This window comes from Megalops cyprinoides, chromosome 10, assembly GCF_013368585.1.
Source record: "Megalops cyprinoides isolate fMegCyp1 chromosome 10, fMegCyp1.pri, whole genome shotgun sequence".
NCBI classification, from domain to species: Eukaryota; Metazoa; Chordata; class Actinopteri; order Elopiformes; family Megalopidae; genus Megalops; species Megalops cyprinoides.
This window is the reverse complement of record NC_050592.1, coordinates 5,788,438-5,803,859: the sequence shown is the minus strand read 5'-3', so window position 1 is coordinate 5,803,859 and position 15,422 is coordinate 5,788,438. Positions and strand designations below refer to the sequence as shown.

General features: G+C 39.7%; 1 protein-coding gene across 1 annotated transcript in view; it reads right to left on the bottom strand.

The window, feature by feature from the left end:
• The window catches only part of ptpn3 (protein tyrosine phosphatase non-receptor type 3), an 83,286-nt gene extending 69,537 nt beyond the window's left edge, over positions 1-13,749 (bottom strand). Inside the window, exon 1 of the mRNA XM_036539072.1 lies at positions 13,549-13,749. The gene's annotated coding sequence lies outside the window, so the exon portion shown is untranslated. The remainder of the gene's footprint in view (positions 1-13,548) is intronic.
• Between the last annotated feature and the right edge of the window lie 1,673 nt (positions 13,750-15,422).

Here is a 15,422-nt window from a genome sequence, read left to right as displayed (position 1 = left end):
CGGACAACGCCACTGCAGGTTACAAAGCATTACAGTGCTGCGAGGAGGGAGGTGAGATCTGACAATACAAGTTCCAGCTTTTTTTGCAGCAATTATGTGTAAGACAACACACTGGAGACTGGCTAAATCGCTGCTTTTTCGACCTGCAGAGAAAAGTTTTTAAGACTTTACTGTATTATGTTTTAAAATCATTTCCTGCATTTTCTTCATGAGAAGCACTATTTTTCAGTTATTTAGTTAGTTTTTTTAGTTAAGCTATTGCTGCCCTTCCAAAATTAGACTGCATCTGCAGACTGCCAATCAGTTTTACCCCATGAGGTTTCTTGTGGGTAAACTATTAAATTATATCATCATAATCTGAACTGTATGTTTTACCTTACCTCTACAACAGCTTGTGTATTTCTATGCACCTTGAACCAAACTTGGCAATCCAAAACGAAGGTTGTCCCAATATTCTATAATGATAATCTCCAAAGGGCCAAACTCATTAGATCTATCTGTTGGACAACTGTCTGTACAGTACATCTTTGGATAATACAGTCAGGACAAAATCTTTTGGGGCTCCTATGTCTGAACGCTCTACCTGGCTGTGTAGAGTGATCATTTGTAAATCAAAACATGCTGTTTTTGCCCATGTGGATGTTTTCACCCTGTATGCTTATGTCTATCTGATTTAATTGCAATCCTGTTAGCTCAGTAAACACTGCAATTAAATCAAGTCACGGAACGAAGAACAGCTTCCTCTATTAAAAAGGGGCACCATGACCCAATTCCCAAACTGCCTGTCCAAAATGTAAGAGTCCCTTCTGTCTTCTGATGTAGACATACACAATTTGCTGCCCATGAAATGTTTAGGCTTTCAAGCCAAGACTTCTTTGTCCAGTTATTTATTTCTTCTTCTCTCCTGTTCCTCACACTACGTCCAGATCCAGGCAAACTGAATTTCCTAACTCGTGGTCTGTGCCCACGCACAATATGGCGGTCACAAAGCACAGTTTTTGCATAATGTCTGTCAGCGTGCACGGAAAGCGAAAGTGGACACAGTGTGTGTTGCTATGGTCATCTCCAGCATGTTTTGAGCACCACAAGGTAAAGGTCCATGGCAGAATTAGACAAGAGACACATCTACTGAGGTTGTTCATGACAAAAAAAATTGCAGTTAATGGGATATTCAGATATTGTCTTCTTGGGGAATCTAGATTTTTATTCACCAAAATGTTCACCTTAATGTCATGCATTGGTCATTCAAATCAAAGCCAGGTATTTCAAAATGGAATCAAATAGTTTCCACAGCAAAGTAAACTACTGCATGGTAGCTAGCGTAATGGGTTTAACAGGGAGCATTGTTGAAGTGCTTTAACCAATTAAATAAGAATGTGTTTGTACATATTAACTGACATTTAGCCAAAACATGCAGGTAATACTAAAGAAATGAGATACTTCTGTTAGTGCTTGTGTACCCTCCTCAGCGCTAATGCAGTTATCATGCTGCAACACAAAAACATGCAAGCAAAAATGCGCTTGACTTTCATTGGCTGGATGGCCGACAGGTGAACACTGTGAGAAAACTTGGCTCCGCAACCGTGAGCTACGGCACCTCCACCTCCTAAAACCCAGCAAAGTCTTTGCCCAGGAGAGGGCCGTTAGAGCTTCATTAACTACTGTTTAATTGCAGTTTAATTGGTTAATTTTCCACTTGTTACTGACAAGGTGATAAGAAATATTAACGAATTTCAGCAATTCCTCTCACACCCTGGCAATTCTCAGTCAAGGTGACGAAAACGGCAACTGCCTTCGAGTTGTCTAATCTGCTGCTTTTGGACTTAGAACTGAACATCTTGCTACCCTGTGTGCAAATGTGTAAAAAGCACCAGTTTTTCCTTTTCTAAATAACAGCCTGTCTTCTGAAGAAGAGTGGACACCATGACTAAATTCTAGGATAAACACTGTAATCTAAAAGGGAAATCACACGTGGTAAGACACTTGCAGCCCACTCAAGCCCCAGCAGGAGAGACACCAGCTTCGAACTTGCAGGGGGAGATGTGACCAAGCAAATTCGCCAAGCCTGACTCAAAACTCGCCAGCTTCGAGGTTCAATCCGATTCACCACAGGTCAAGACAAATCAAGCAAATAAAGACGAGCCTGAGGCGAGCCAACGGTTCTGTGTGGAGGCCCCTCGGCGACCTGCCAGGTCCCAGCTTCCGGCAATGTGTGAACTGAGGAAACACTACAGCTTCCTCTATAGCCCACTTCCAATGCCACAGTACACCCACCCAGAAACAATCCCTATATTACAATACATCACTGTCATTCAGCAGACAGCTCTTATCCAGAGCGACTTACATACATTACAGTTTTCACGTTATCCATGTATACAGATGGATTTTTACTGAGGCAATTCTGGGTTAGGTACCTTGCCCAAGGGTACAGTAGCAGTGCCCAAGTGAGGAACTGAATCAGCAACCATTCAGTTATGAGCCCTGTGGCTTTCTGCAGTAACTACTCGATCATGGAAAAGCTTTTCAGCTACTTCTCTCTCATCTACTATGTGCCTTGTATTGTATATTCAACACACAGGCTAGGCTATTCAAAAGAATTGTTGAATATCTCTGCACAAACTCATTTCTTCCTAGCAGAATATCTGGAATAACTACGTGTTGCCAAGAAACTCTGGAAAATTAGCTGGCACGCTCATTAGCTTGAATGAAGTTACTCGTACTAACACTTTTAAAAAGAAAATCTTGCAAAATATCATTTTTGACTGACTTTAGAGAATAAAACACTTCGTGAACATTAAAATATTTTATAAAATATTTTATTTTATTTATTATATATATAATAATATATATTTTATATTTATTTTATATATTATTATATTATTTTACATTATAAAATATAAATATTATATATTTACAGCAACCTCCAGTGAATGTTTTGATTTGCTAGGCTATCTGTGTACCTTGGGTATATCAACTTAGATAATATTACATTATTCTGGGAAAATGTACTAAAATAGAATTAAACTAACCAATCTCTAAGGGTAGCTCAAACAAGATTTTCTAAAAGTCTCTACCTTCACAATATCGGTGGGTGGTAATGTTCTTCCGAAAGAGAGAAGAGCCCGTCCCTTCAGGGTCACCTACTTCGGCTGTACGAAAATGAGCCAAGCATTTTTCAAGCTTTTCTGCTGCAGCTCCCTGCATGTGATTAACGTCTAATATTGCGACTCTGAGATTTCCCCTCACAGTCATACAGCACCTGCTTCTTTATCAGCAATCTTTGTCTGACTTTATTTACAACAGCAACTCAATGATTCACTGCAGCTTACCAAGTTCACTTGTTTCCATTTCATTTGTCTGTTATATATGTTGAAGGCCAATGACTGGCACAAGTATTCAAGCTTAAAGACTTGTTGACCTCACCCCCTCACAAAGGAATTGTCTGTGTCAAGCAACAGTAACTATACTAACATTAGATTAACATCAAATGATTAAACTAAAAAATTGTCACATGCCATACATCTGTTAGTTCAGGCACAATAAGACTGGAAAACAAAACGGTTATCATGGTTGACAGATCTCTATTTATATTGTCATGCTTTTTGACATCCAACCTGTCTGGAGTGCTTAAACCCGCTTTACATTTTATGCTGTGCTGTTCGGAATCACCCGATGCACGTTGGGCTTACCTCACTGAGACAAAGTCTGAGCTCCTTCAGGAGCACGGAAGAGAGACTAATGCAATCCTCCCACACACCCACAAACAGTCAACAGCTATTTTTCACACTGTAAGTCACACAGCACGGTGATGCTGACATCATGAGCAACTCACAGGCGTCTGACGAACCACATGATGCCCCGAGAGCAGTGAAGCAGTGAAACGAGGAAACCCTGACTGACCTGCCCAGCCCTGTCCCCAGCTGAAAAAAAAAAGCTACTCTGGTCTGCCGCTGTGGGTTTTCGGTTATTGTCAGCTGATCACACATCCGGTTTTGAACCCGGGCCACAGGCCTCGGCCTGTACTCAAGAAGAGTGCCTTGCCCACTGAGCCACTCCTCTGTGTATTTCAGCCAAGTCTTTAATGATAAAATCAGTACAAAATGAAAACTTCAGCAATGCCTCATCACAGGCTTTCTACACAAAAGAAAACAAGCCAAAATAATAAAGAGTCCCACAGTGAGGACAGCACTCGAGTTTCAGCGGTTTCCTGTCTGCCTGTCTGCCACCGGCTCACTCCCTTGCATCCGCTCCCAGCTCTGGAGTCGTTGCTATGACAACCGCGGAAACAGGACCACCGGCACCAGAACACGTCCCTTCGCCCATCTTCAGTAATGAATACTTATGAATATTTGGTACTCTGACGTCATAGTTTCACAGGGTAATGTTTTGAGGCGGACGTATTTCTAAAACCTTTTTTGGTTTATAATGTGCCAATTTATTGGCCAGAACACATCACTTTCAAATAAACTCAGCCCCAACATTTTGACCAAAGAAACAGAAAAGAAGGCCTGGGGGGTGAGGGGGGTGTACAATGCCCACTGGAATTTGTTGTGAATATGTTGACAAGCCACTGTTGAGATGGCCAGAGGTGTGTACGGTGCAATGAGGCAGGAAACCAGCATGTCAATAATAATGGCACTGGACCACAGAAACAGAACACTGTTTTGGAGTAGGAGGATGTCTGGAAAACAAGACTCCACCACAATGCTTTTCACATATTTCTGTTAATGTCACACATCATTTCAGACTTTACAAAATAAACACATCACACAATATCAAAGCTATTTGACATCAACACTTAATGAGTTACTAAACTGTGAAAAAACATTCAGAGCATGCTTTTACATGCCTGTTACAGAAACCGCAGAATCATTTACAGATTATACATCTGCATTTCTTCACGTATGTCATCTTTTTGTTGTGATTTATTGAGAGTATGAATAAATTAAAAGGCCTCTCTTATCACCTAAAAGTTATACCAACACATAGCTTGCTAACCCAATATTTTTGCACCTAACTCTCCCGTACATAAGTGTCCAAAACATTTCAATTATGTTGATGTTGTAGAGTCTCATCCCTCTAGCAAACATTCTTTAGCAAAACACATAATCCTGTAGCTGCATCTAAAAGAGGATTATGATTTTCTGCCATAGAGCCAGTACAGAGCCAGCCAGGCTGAAACAGCGCTTTTCAGAAAAAAAAAAAAGAAAAAAAAATCCAGAGAGATTATGTAAACAGCAGTGCAAAAAATGTGAATCAATGTGTCATTTGATAGGCTTGCAGTGGGGCCCGCTGCCCTACTCACTTCCCTTTTAAAAGACTCCTTGGCTTCCTCTGAAGCTCGGCGCCGACACTCACCACCACGAGTGACGCTGACACAAAGTGGACAGTGAGTAAACACTCAATGCTCTCCCACAACACCTGCCTGTAACACTCAGGATTTAAGTCCAAAATGACACACTGTGGGACAGAGCACCATGCAAGTTCCTTCTGCACCCTCCAGCACTTGCCAATGACAGGTTTTGTGAGGAAAGCATCAGTTCCAGCACGGTGAGAAAAAAATGGTATCGGCAAAGGCATTTTGGCAGCCTGAGAAATAGTGTGATTTTATCAAATATGAGCTTATATGTCCCCAAATCCGCTTACATTTTCACACTTTCATCACCAGCGTCTTTGTAGTGTGCTGTAGCCGGAATTCAAAAGCGCAGGTTTCTGTAGCGGATGCGAGGTAAGCTCAGCCTTGGGCTATCCTTGCATTGCCGAGGGCTAGGCAGTAAGATAATCTAGCTAGCAGGAATGTCTCAAAAGAGCTCTACGGGGATTATCGGCGACACAACAAACCGTTGTGATGTCATCACCGCACACAGAGATATCTTACAAAAAAAAAAAAAAAACAGACATAACTGATGACACAAAGCAAAGGAAATTCAGGGAATTCACTAAGAGAAGGACATTCCTTCCTGTGTAAATAGAAGCAGGGAGGCATGGTAACAATCCATGCAAGACAAAAATGGGAAGCACAGACACATAATCAGCGAACATCACTGTCCCTTAGCCTAGACTACTTTATTATTAAAACTACTCACTGAATGAAAGGTGTACAGTCCACCATCAGCCTGATTTTAAATGTACTTCATTAAAACCGTCAATTCCATCATCACACACTACAATCAAAGTCAACAGCTATTGAGGTTTGTGTATCCAATGTTTTCATGTGTAAAACAGCTCTGGTTTTGTTTCGTTCTATGAGTTTGTAAAAGGAGCTCTTGCTGCCATGAGAGTACTGTATTGTTGGTTATCTGCAGAATCAAACTGTAACATAATATCAGGATTGCTGGCACAGCAGCCTGTGCAGAAGTTCATATCTGATATAAAACTGACCTGGTGTATTCTTTTGGATATAAACTCCTTTCCAAATTACTCATTTCAATGGCCTGAACACCCAATCTGATTACTATGGATTTCTTTGAGATGTGATTCTTTTGCAAAAAAAAAAAAAAAAAACAACAATATGATTGTTTTTAATTCAGATCTTAGGGTAGAGACATACAGCATGTGACAATCAATGTGATCAGTACACTTAACAATACTGAGAAACATGATAGCACTGATAACAAAGGTAGGTTTGGCAGAACCCTGTCACTTTGAGGGAGTGTAAAAATCTTCCATGAGCAGGACTGTGTCGGCACCTTCAGGGCCGTATCGGCCTCCCTGCAGTTAGCACCTTGGGCCTGTAGACACACCATGGAAACAGTAATCTTCTGCCACCCACAGAAAGCAACCCAAACAAAACGCGCACACTCCCCCCCATCGTTCCCGCCCCCCCCCCCGCCTTTCTCCCTGGTGAAGCAAATGTTCTAATAAGAGGTCTGGGTCTGGACATGTCCTGGTTTTTGTTTTTCTGTCTGTCTCTCCTCTCTTTCCCTCTCTCTCCTTCTCCTCCTTCTTCCAGTGCACCACGACGAGCCTCCATTCCCCAGCAGAATGATAAGCATGTCAAATATTTTCAAACAAACGCACGCCCATCGAGAGGCCCGAGCCTATCTTGCTCTGATGCGAACCGCAGGTTGTTGACTGTGTTATGCCAGCTCTCTCTCCTTTACACACAAACCAGCCCACACTAGGCTTTGCACTGCTGATCCAGATTACTCTGTCACACATTGAAAGGGAAACGCGATCTCAGCTTGCCCTTTAGCGAACTGCAACTTGGAGAGAAAAAAAACCTATAGATAACTCTGTCAGCTACTGATTACCCGAGTTGTCGCTGTGGATTATCTGGATAGCGTTGCTCAAAAATGTATACACATGCAGCTTACGCTGCTATTACGCTACTTAATAATGTTTTTCACCCTCTCAAGAGGTTGACAGCAGTGGCATGGCTTGGATAAGCGCCCGCCACCATCAAAGAGGAAGGTAGCAAAGTACAATACCACGAAAATAGCAAGAAATCAAATACACCCAAACAATACATCTGATGAGTCACAAACATTCATCATCAAAGCTTGCTATCCACCCAGCTGTCTAATTAAGGATAAACAGCGAAATCAGATTAGCAGAATCTTATTAGTTATCTAATACCTAATAATTATTAGTTATCTTACCTTGTTTCACGTGTCTTGCTACATGTATCTTCTAGAAACAAATGGGTATCTGTATGAAGTATTTTAATAGGCTGTTGGCTCTCCAGTCTTTATCTTCCAAAGCTCTTTGGTGTTAATTTATTTTGGTCAATCTAAAAAGTAAATAATTTAAATGACTTCTTTTCAGATTAAAGACGTTTGGTTATGCGTGCCCTCCATTCGATTGCAGAGTTAACGGCACTTTCAAAGATCTGAGCGTCACTGAGAAGATACCCCTATGGACACCCTCAATTAAAAACGGCTCTTTCAGTGGCAACACCAAATGTCATTCATATACACTCTGTTGCGATATGATTCACACATCCAGCAACAGCATGGCAGTCCAGTATTTCATCCCTTTAATACTCGGGCTCTTACGCCCAAAGCCCTTCTCAGCATAATTAAGGTGTTAACTGCACACCCACATAATGGTGACCTCCACCTATTAACCCATAGCAGTGTTTGCCCTGATGATTTTGAAAACCAAAGAATATTTTGTGAATGATCCATGACGGAGCATGTACTTACATGCACTCAAAGTCATGTGACCCTGTCACTGGCAATGTCGAATCAGCCTTAATTCTCGTCCCGCACATTACTCACTCACCTGGCAAGACCACGAGACAGAGCTCAAGGTGCAAACTTACAGAAAATGCACAAAAAAAATCATTTTCATTAGGTCCCTAAAACTCCTCTTCAGACAGAATCAGATGCTAACATACAGGCCTACAGCAACATTCAAAATTCCTTTGCCTCAATGTGAATCTGCAAGACGTTGATTGTCGTCTTTGAGATTTACGGCACTGTTTGTCCTTCCTGTTGCGCTGTAGGTGGCCTTCTGCTGGTGCAAGCACAGCTGCAGTCATTTCATGATTGCAGCACCCTGTCTACATTCTACCAGTCAAAACACCCAATACCGCAAATATTACAGTTGCCCAACATCCCACAATATTCAAAAATATTCAAAAGTTCAAAATGCCTAAACAGTGGGGTTACGCAAAATGACTTTTTTTCTTTTTTTTTTTCACAAAAAAATACAGTTCAGAAAAAAAAAAAACTGACAGGAACAATAGTATTCATTCCCAAGCTAAAAGAGATCAGACACATTTGAATCATGACAGCAACTCCAATGTTAACTGATAAACCTGAATTTCATCACCTTGTTGATCCCTACAGTTTATCAGTATATTAAACATCAGTTTATCAAATAACAAATAAATAACAAATAAGTTTCCCTACTTAAGCTGACATCCTCTTTTACTACCTCAACATGAAATGGAGAGTGAATATTTACAATATATTTCAACATTTCAGTTTCAATTTCAAAGTCAATGACACTCAAACTTTGAATGGTAATTTAATGTCAGCAAGGAGGACCGGCTTACATGGGAAAACATGCCTTGACATTTTCTCCCAATACTCAAGTAATTATTAGCAATTGCAAACCTTTGACAAGATTTTCTTAAAACGACATAGGAAGTACTCTCTCCTCTAAAGACGTTGTTCTCCTTCATAGTATTCATATTAGAAGTAATCAGTTTGCTAATCCAACCTTAAACCTTTTCTTATTTCTCTGTATCTTCACATAGAAATTGATAAAGAACACCTTCCTGTTCAGTATCACTTCAACAGACATGATCTGGATTTTCTGCCTACACGGAATTGGTTTCCCAACAGCTCTTCTTCCTTTACATGTGCCATCCAGTGTCATCTCTAGCTTGCTCACTGGGGACACGGGATCTTATAAGAATGTTTGCTACTTAACTGTACCTATTATAACCACCTTGCTTCAATCTGCATCAATTTTGGATGAAAAACCTCATTTCAAACCTAACTCCTATTTTATTTTTGGCAGTATCGCTGTTGTCATTTCACAATTGACTGTCCATGCTGTGCTTTGTGGTAACAGTGAAGGGCCCTGTCTTGAATCTGACTGATATGCCTTCCTCTGGGTAGAATTAATATCCTGTATCCCAATCACAACTTTGACAAATAAGCATAAGACGAGAAAGACAGGAAAACAGACAGCATGTGCTTAAAATACACCAAAGTGAAGGTCACTGTCAACATCAATGGAAAGTGTGTGATGCGATATCTATAAAAGAATAACACTATGCAAATCAGTATGTCAACCAGCATGATCAAGTCAAGGCAGTTTCATGCAGCAGGATGGAAATAACTTTACTTTGGAATCTAATTAACACCAATTTTTAGGATATTTTACAGCATGTGTTATTAAACCGTAAGTCAAAGTTAAGCCACACAATAAAATCATGCAACTTCATGAACGAAATTTTGAAACCCTTTCTAATATTAAATGACTGAACAATCAAAATGATTTGAACTATTTTGATTTCCATGTTTGCATTTTCTATTTTTACAGAATATGAGAACTAATTTCCCAAGTCATCTAGTCATCTTAACATTTACGAACACCTTCCGAAGTCAAATGTATTTTCAAAAGACTAAAATTGTTAATTATGTGATGTTCACATTTTCCATTTTGGGTATTTTCTGTGCATCAAAGGCAAAATTTCTTCTTTGCTCATTTGGCTAGTTTCTCTTTTCTTCCCCCATCACTCTTGAGTCAGACAACTTTTCAGCAGTCTGTTAACTCAAACAGATGAAATATTCATGTCATTGTTTTCTTTATTACTTTATTACTATTATTATAATGCAATGCTAATGCAATTTCATGAAATTCCTCAAGCACTGCCATTTATCCTTGCATTTAAAAAAACAGTTCATGAAGAAAGGTGTCAGTATAACCGGACAGAACATTGGTATACAATGAATTCATTAGCAGCAGAATCCTGTTATCTCATTCTAATATAGGGAGGACATGCCATGCATTTCAGTGTCATTTTTATGATCACTGGAAAAAAAACCCACCCACAAAGTTAGGGGGCTACACAGAGTTGTGGCTATGCTTACAGCTATGGGTGTACTGTGCTGACCGGCCCAGTCAGATTCCACACCATTAAATTCACCTGAGCCAATCCTGATGTTTTATTCATCTGAATCTGTTTTTGTGGCATTACCCTTTTTTCTCACCAAACCACCAAGCCATTGGGCTAAAGCACGTTGTAAAGGATGTATCTTCTGGCTTCGGGTGGAGGAATACATAGTCTGTTCATTGTGGTTCCAGTTCCTTGAAATGTATAGAATGGAACTTCAACCATCTCCCCCTTACAGCAAGGAAAATTTTAAATTGCATTGCTTGTGTCATAACTTGACTTTGGGAACTGCCAAGTGATACTATCTATTTTAATCCATGACCTATTGTGGTATTACCATGTTAGGATTATTTTAGCAGACTTTTGATAAAGATGCCCCAAGGGATGACTCAAATTCCAATTATCCCAATGTCTTTCTCCATTGTAATGAGTCTCAGTTCTAGAGAACTCAGAATGAGGAAATTTGGCATGAGAACCAACATAATTTCAAAATACCAATTTTTCTTTTCTCACATGGTTTTTCTGTAAAATGGTTCCTTACACTTTCCACTGCCTAACACAATTTTGTGTCATTGCTGGGAGTTTTTGCATGCAGGTAATTGTATTGCTCAGACAATAGAACCTAATGAACACCATGAATGGAATTTGGAATAAAATTAAGGTGGAAAAAAAACCATGAAAAAAGAAGATTTGTAAATGCAAAAAATCATTTAAGGCCACAAAAATAATGCAGTGCGGTGTACTTACAGCTTTAATGTGACCAGATAAATTCACAGAGCTCTGAATGGAAATTATTAGAAGTATGGCTCCAAAAGTCAACTTATAGCCTGTCACCTCTTGGTATCCCTTCTCATTATTCAAAACACATATGTTGTGTTTACGACTGACCAGGCGTGACATCTCAGCACCCTCCAGGTATCGTCATCAGATGTTTAATATGATCTTGTGACTGATGTATGGTATGTACGTATGGTAGTATACTTGGCCTCCCTTGTCTAGTCAAGTTGTAGAAGTTACCTTGTAGTGAGGCTCAGATAGTGTTATGCTCACACTCACTGGTCTGGAAGTGTTGTTAGCCTGGTCTGACACTGTTGCTCATTCAACTTGAATGGATACACTTCTGTTCTCTTGTGCTGGAAGTCGCTCCGGAGTGTCTGCTAAATGAATGTAATGTAATGCAATGTAATGTAATGACACCACAGGAGTCTGCATCATATGAAGATCAAACGTAACACAGTCTAAAAAGCGGTCCGAGCAAGCCCAAAAAACATAATTCTGTTGATTAAATAAAATTAATTTGGAAATGTATGACCCTACTTTCTACAGATTGTGATTAGGTCCTGGAAAAATGCAGGCTGATTTCTACTGGAATGACATCAGGAAAGAAAACACATGCTGTCATGTCTGACAAACTCAAATGATCAGATTATTCATTTGGTGTCTGTTGCGACAAGCTTTCCCTGTTTCGCCACTTTGTAAAGGTACTGCTGAACCTATCTGGTGTCTGGACTCACGTAAAGACCTGTGGATGAGGAGAATAACACACTTAAATGTTCTCCTTGCTGGACTTGGGCCACACCATATTTACATACAGTGGAAATACCTTGAACTCCACCGAGCTTAATCATTAAACACACTGTTGCCTTTACACCTAAAAGGGCTCGAAATAGAGAAGGCTAAACCTCACTTACGCGAGAACGACTTTGAATGCCTCCCTACTCTCATACATAAAACGATACTTTGGGCCAAGATTAAAATGTAAGAGACATGACACCGCTAACAGACAAAACTGCGTGAAAACAGTGAAAAGTTTTATGCATAACAGCAACCAAACCTATAGCCATCGTTTTTAGTGTTGTTTACGTTTGCCTTTTGCCTGTCAATTTGCCTACCTTATGAAACACACGCGTATGTGTTTGTGTGTGTGTGTGTATATACATATATATATATATATATATATGTATATATATATATATATATATATATATATACATATATATATACTGCGTGTGTGAGTGTGAGAGATACATACATATTTATACAAAATTTTGCGTCAAAGTATTCAAAATAGAATGAAGAACTTTATTTTCAAATAAGTTTGCTAAATTCAGTTGTCCCTACTATAAACCACTTTGTCTCACTAAAACATGTAACTAGTAGGCTACTTTCAAATATGCCCATCGTCAAATCGTGCCGCATAAAATGGACAATCCATCTAAAAATACTAATTCTAAAATTATTACCAAATTAATATAAAATAATGGCCTCAATAAGGCCTTACTAAAGAGTCATAAAACTATCTCAAGACCACTCAAGTAAACCCATTATTACCTACAGACAGTGCGCCGATCAAGCTAACTTTAGCTAGCTATCTCTTCCGTAGTAGGGCTTGAAAGCTGACTCAATCAACAAACGCAACGTTGTTTCACAGAGAACCAAGGAGAATTATAGCCGTACATAAGAGTCATAAAACTTAGCCGGTTACCAAAGATACTTCCTGGACTTATAAATGATTGGAAACTGAGACAATGTTGGTTAACTTGGTTTCGTTGGTTGCGAGCTAGCTAACGTTACCTTGCTTTTGTTTTCTAATGCGCGGAAGGTTGGTGAATTGTATGCACTTATACAGCAGTTGAAACATTACAGCTAGCTAAGTCACTGAAAACAGAGAGAGTTATTAACCAGCAAACTAACGTTAGTACCAACAGCGACCTAAACAACTTTTACCTAATTAAAATGAATAAAGTGCGATCGCAGGACATTATCGGAAACATCAACAGCTGTCAACTTACAACCTGTTTAGCTAGGTAGGTAGATGCCTACTGTAGCTCGCTAGCTAGCCAATGACTACAGGGGAGTAGTAGCTCTAACACGCTGTAACTTGCTCGTTACCTAGCGAGCAAACCGGTGTTATTAGCTACATAGCTGCCAGGTTTTGAAGTAAACGGCAATGTTTAACAGAGTGCAATTACCTGAGGCATCAATAATTTCCCCCTTGGTGTTTTTTTTTCTTTCTCGTCCTTTTTAAACTGTAACTGTTCCCCTTGTCGAATGCAATGTATCCATACGGTTTCGTGGAAAACGAGAACAGGTGTCAACAGCTAGTTAGATTTCCAGGAAGCAAAATGTTCTCTCTCCCAGTTCGCCCTTTGCTTAGGCAGCTGCGATGTACTCCCCCGCCTTTCCTCCGTATTCCCGATTTGCACCAAGAATTCATCGGCGTTCTTCGGCCTCGGTCGGAAATGCAAACCCATGCGTAAAAATAAAGAGAGGCGGCGACTGCTTCCCAGCTTCTGGAAGTTTTGTGTTGGTTGCATAGAAGACAACGTGAGCATGCGATTGTTGGCGAAAATGCAGATAATAGCTATGTATATTTTAGGGAATTATATGTATCAGTAATACTGCAGCTAGCTTTATATGACTTAATATGCTATCTAAGATTTTAAGGACGCGTTCATATCTAACGATGAGCATAACGCTTACACACCTCCTGTATTATTAATGTTGTGTTGACTTGCTACCAACGAAATACAGCTTTCGAGCTATTCATTATAAATCTGAATGATTATGTATGTTATGTATAGGTTATGTATAGGTAATATTATATACATGTAAAGAATCAGAGAAACAGTAGGGTGCTACAGCACATCTCATGGTTAGTATCCTAATAACGATTATTGCTGATTGCCATAATCATCAGCAGAGAGACGGAGAATATAGATCTCACCCTTTTGTTATTTCAAGGTCAAATTCTTCCAAATTCGTCGTGGGATGACAACGAGTAAGGTGTGGCAAGAGATTGTTTCTCCAACTACCCTGACACCTGCTGGTCTTTCAGAGCTTCTCAGCTTCCTTATGCAGAAGTGTTACCGAGGGCTTTTATTAACATTCAGTTAGTTAATATTCTTACTACTAATAATAACATGTATAATATAATTTGACTTCAGTTGTGACAGCCGCCTCCTCTCTCTCATGGACTGGTGTCTTAATTGTCAGATGCTGCATCTGTTAAATTCACGATTAAGCTGTATTTTTAAATGCAATTCCAGTCACCTGTTTGTTTTCTGTAATACTGAAGGATGGGTTTCAGTTAACTGTTTGTTACTTTTTAAAACGTTTGGTTTTATTTTCCCAGTCTAAAGACAAAATCCCAAACCATTGTGTGAACACCCCGCATTCCTCAGCTGAGAGAGATCCACATATGGGTTGTGAGAAAATTTGGTATTCAAAATGACTGACATATACATTGGTATAACTTGAGACAAATGTAGTTCGTACTGTAATAATGTTTGTGTCTGCGTAAAAAAAAAAGCTGTTGCTAAAATCAAAATCGTTATATTTCAAATAAGAAGTTGTTAAATCATTGATGAGTCATGGGTCATCAGTGATGGTGATGGTGCATTGTTCAGTCTTAGGGTCGGGGGGGGAAGGCTCTGGGTTAGCTGTACTTCAGGTGGACAGGTTGCTGTTGCATCTGTGGAATGGACTGATGCTGAGAACCACAAGGCAGGACAGGGAGTCTGCCTCAACCTGGATCTTCCGTTCCTGGAGGCTGCTGGTATTGAATAGCTCAAACTCTGAGGAGCTTGACATTCACAGAAGGAAATACTGTCAATGATGAGCTGAGAAGGATGTGACAGCATAATCTATGCGATACCCTGCAACACCTACACCACAACATCTGTACACAAAAATGGGTTTGGTCAAAAAAAAAAAAAAAAAAAACTGATACAGATCCAAGACAATACATAGGTACATCCACAAGATTTTACCGGGTCTAGGTCTGACAATTAGGAATTGTTCAGGAAAAGTAATGCATACTAATACATTACCTCAATGGTCACAA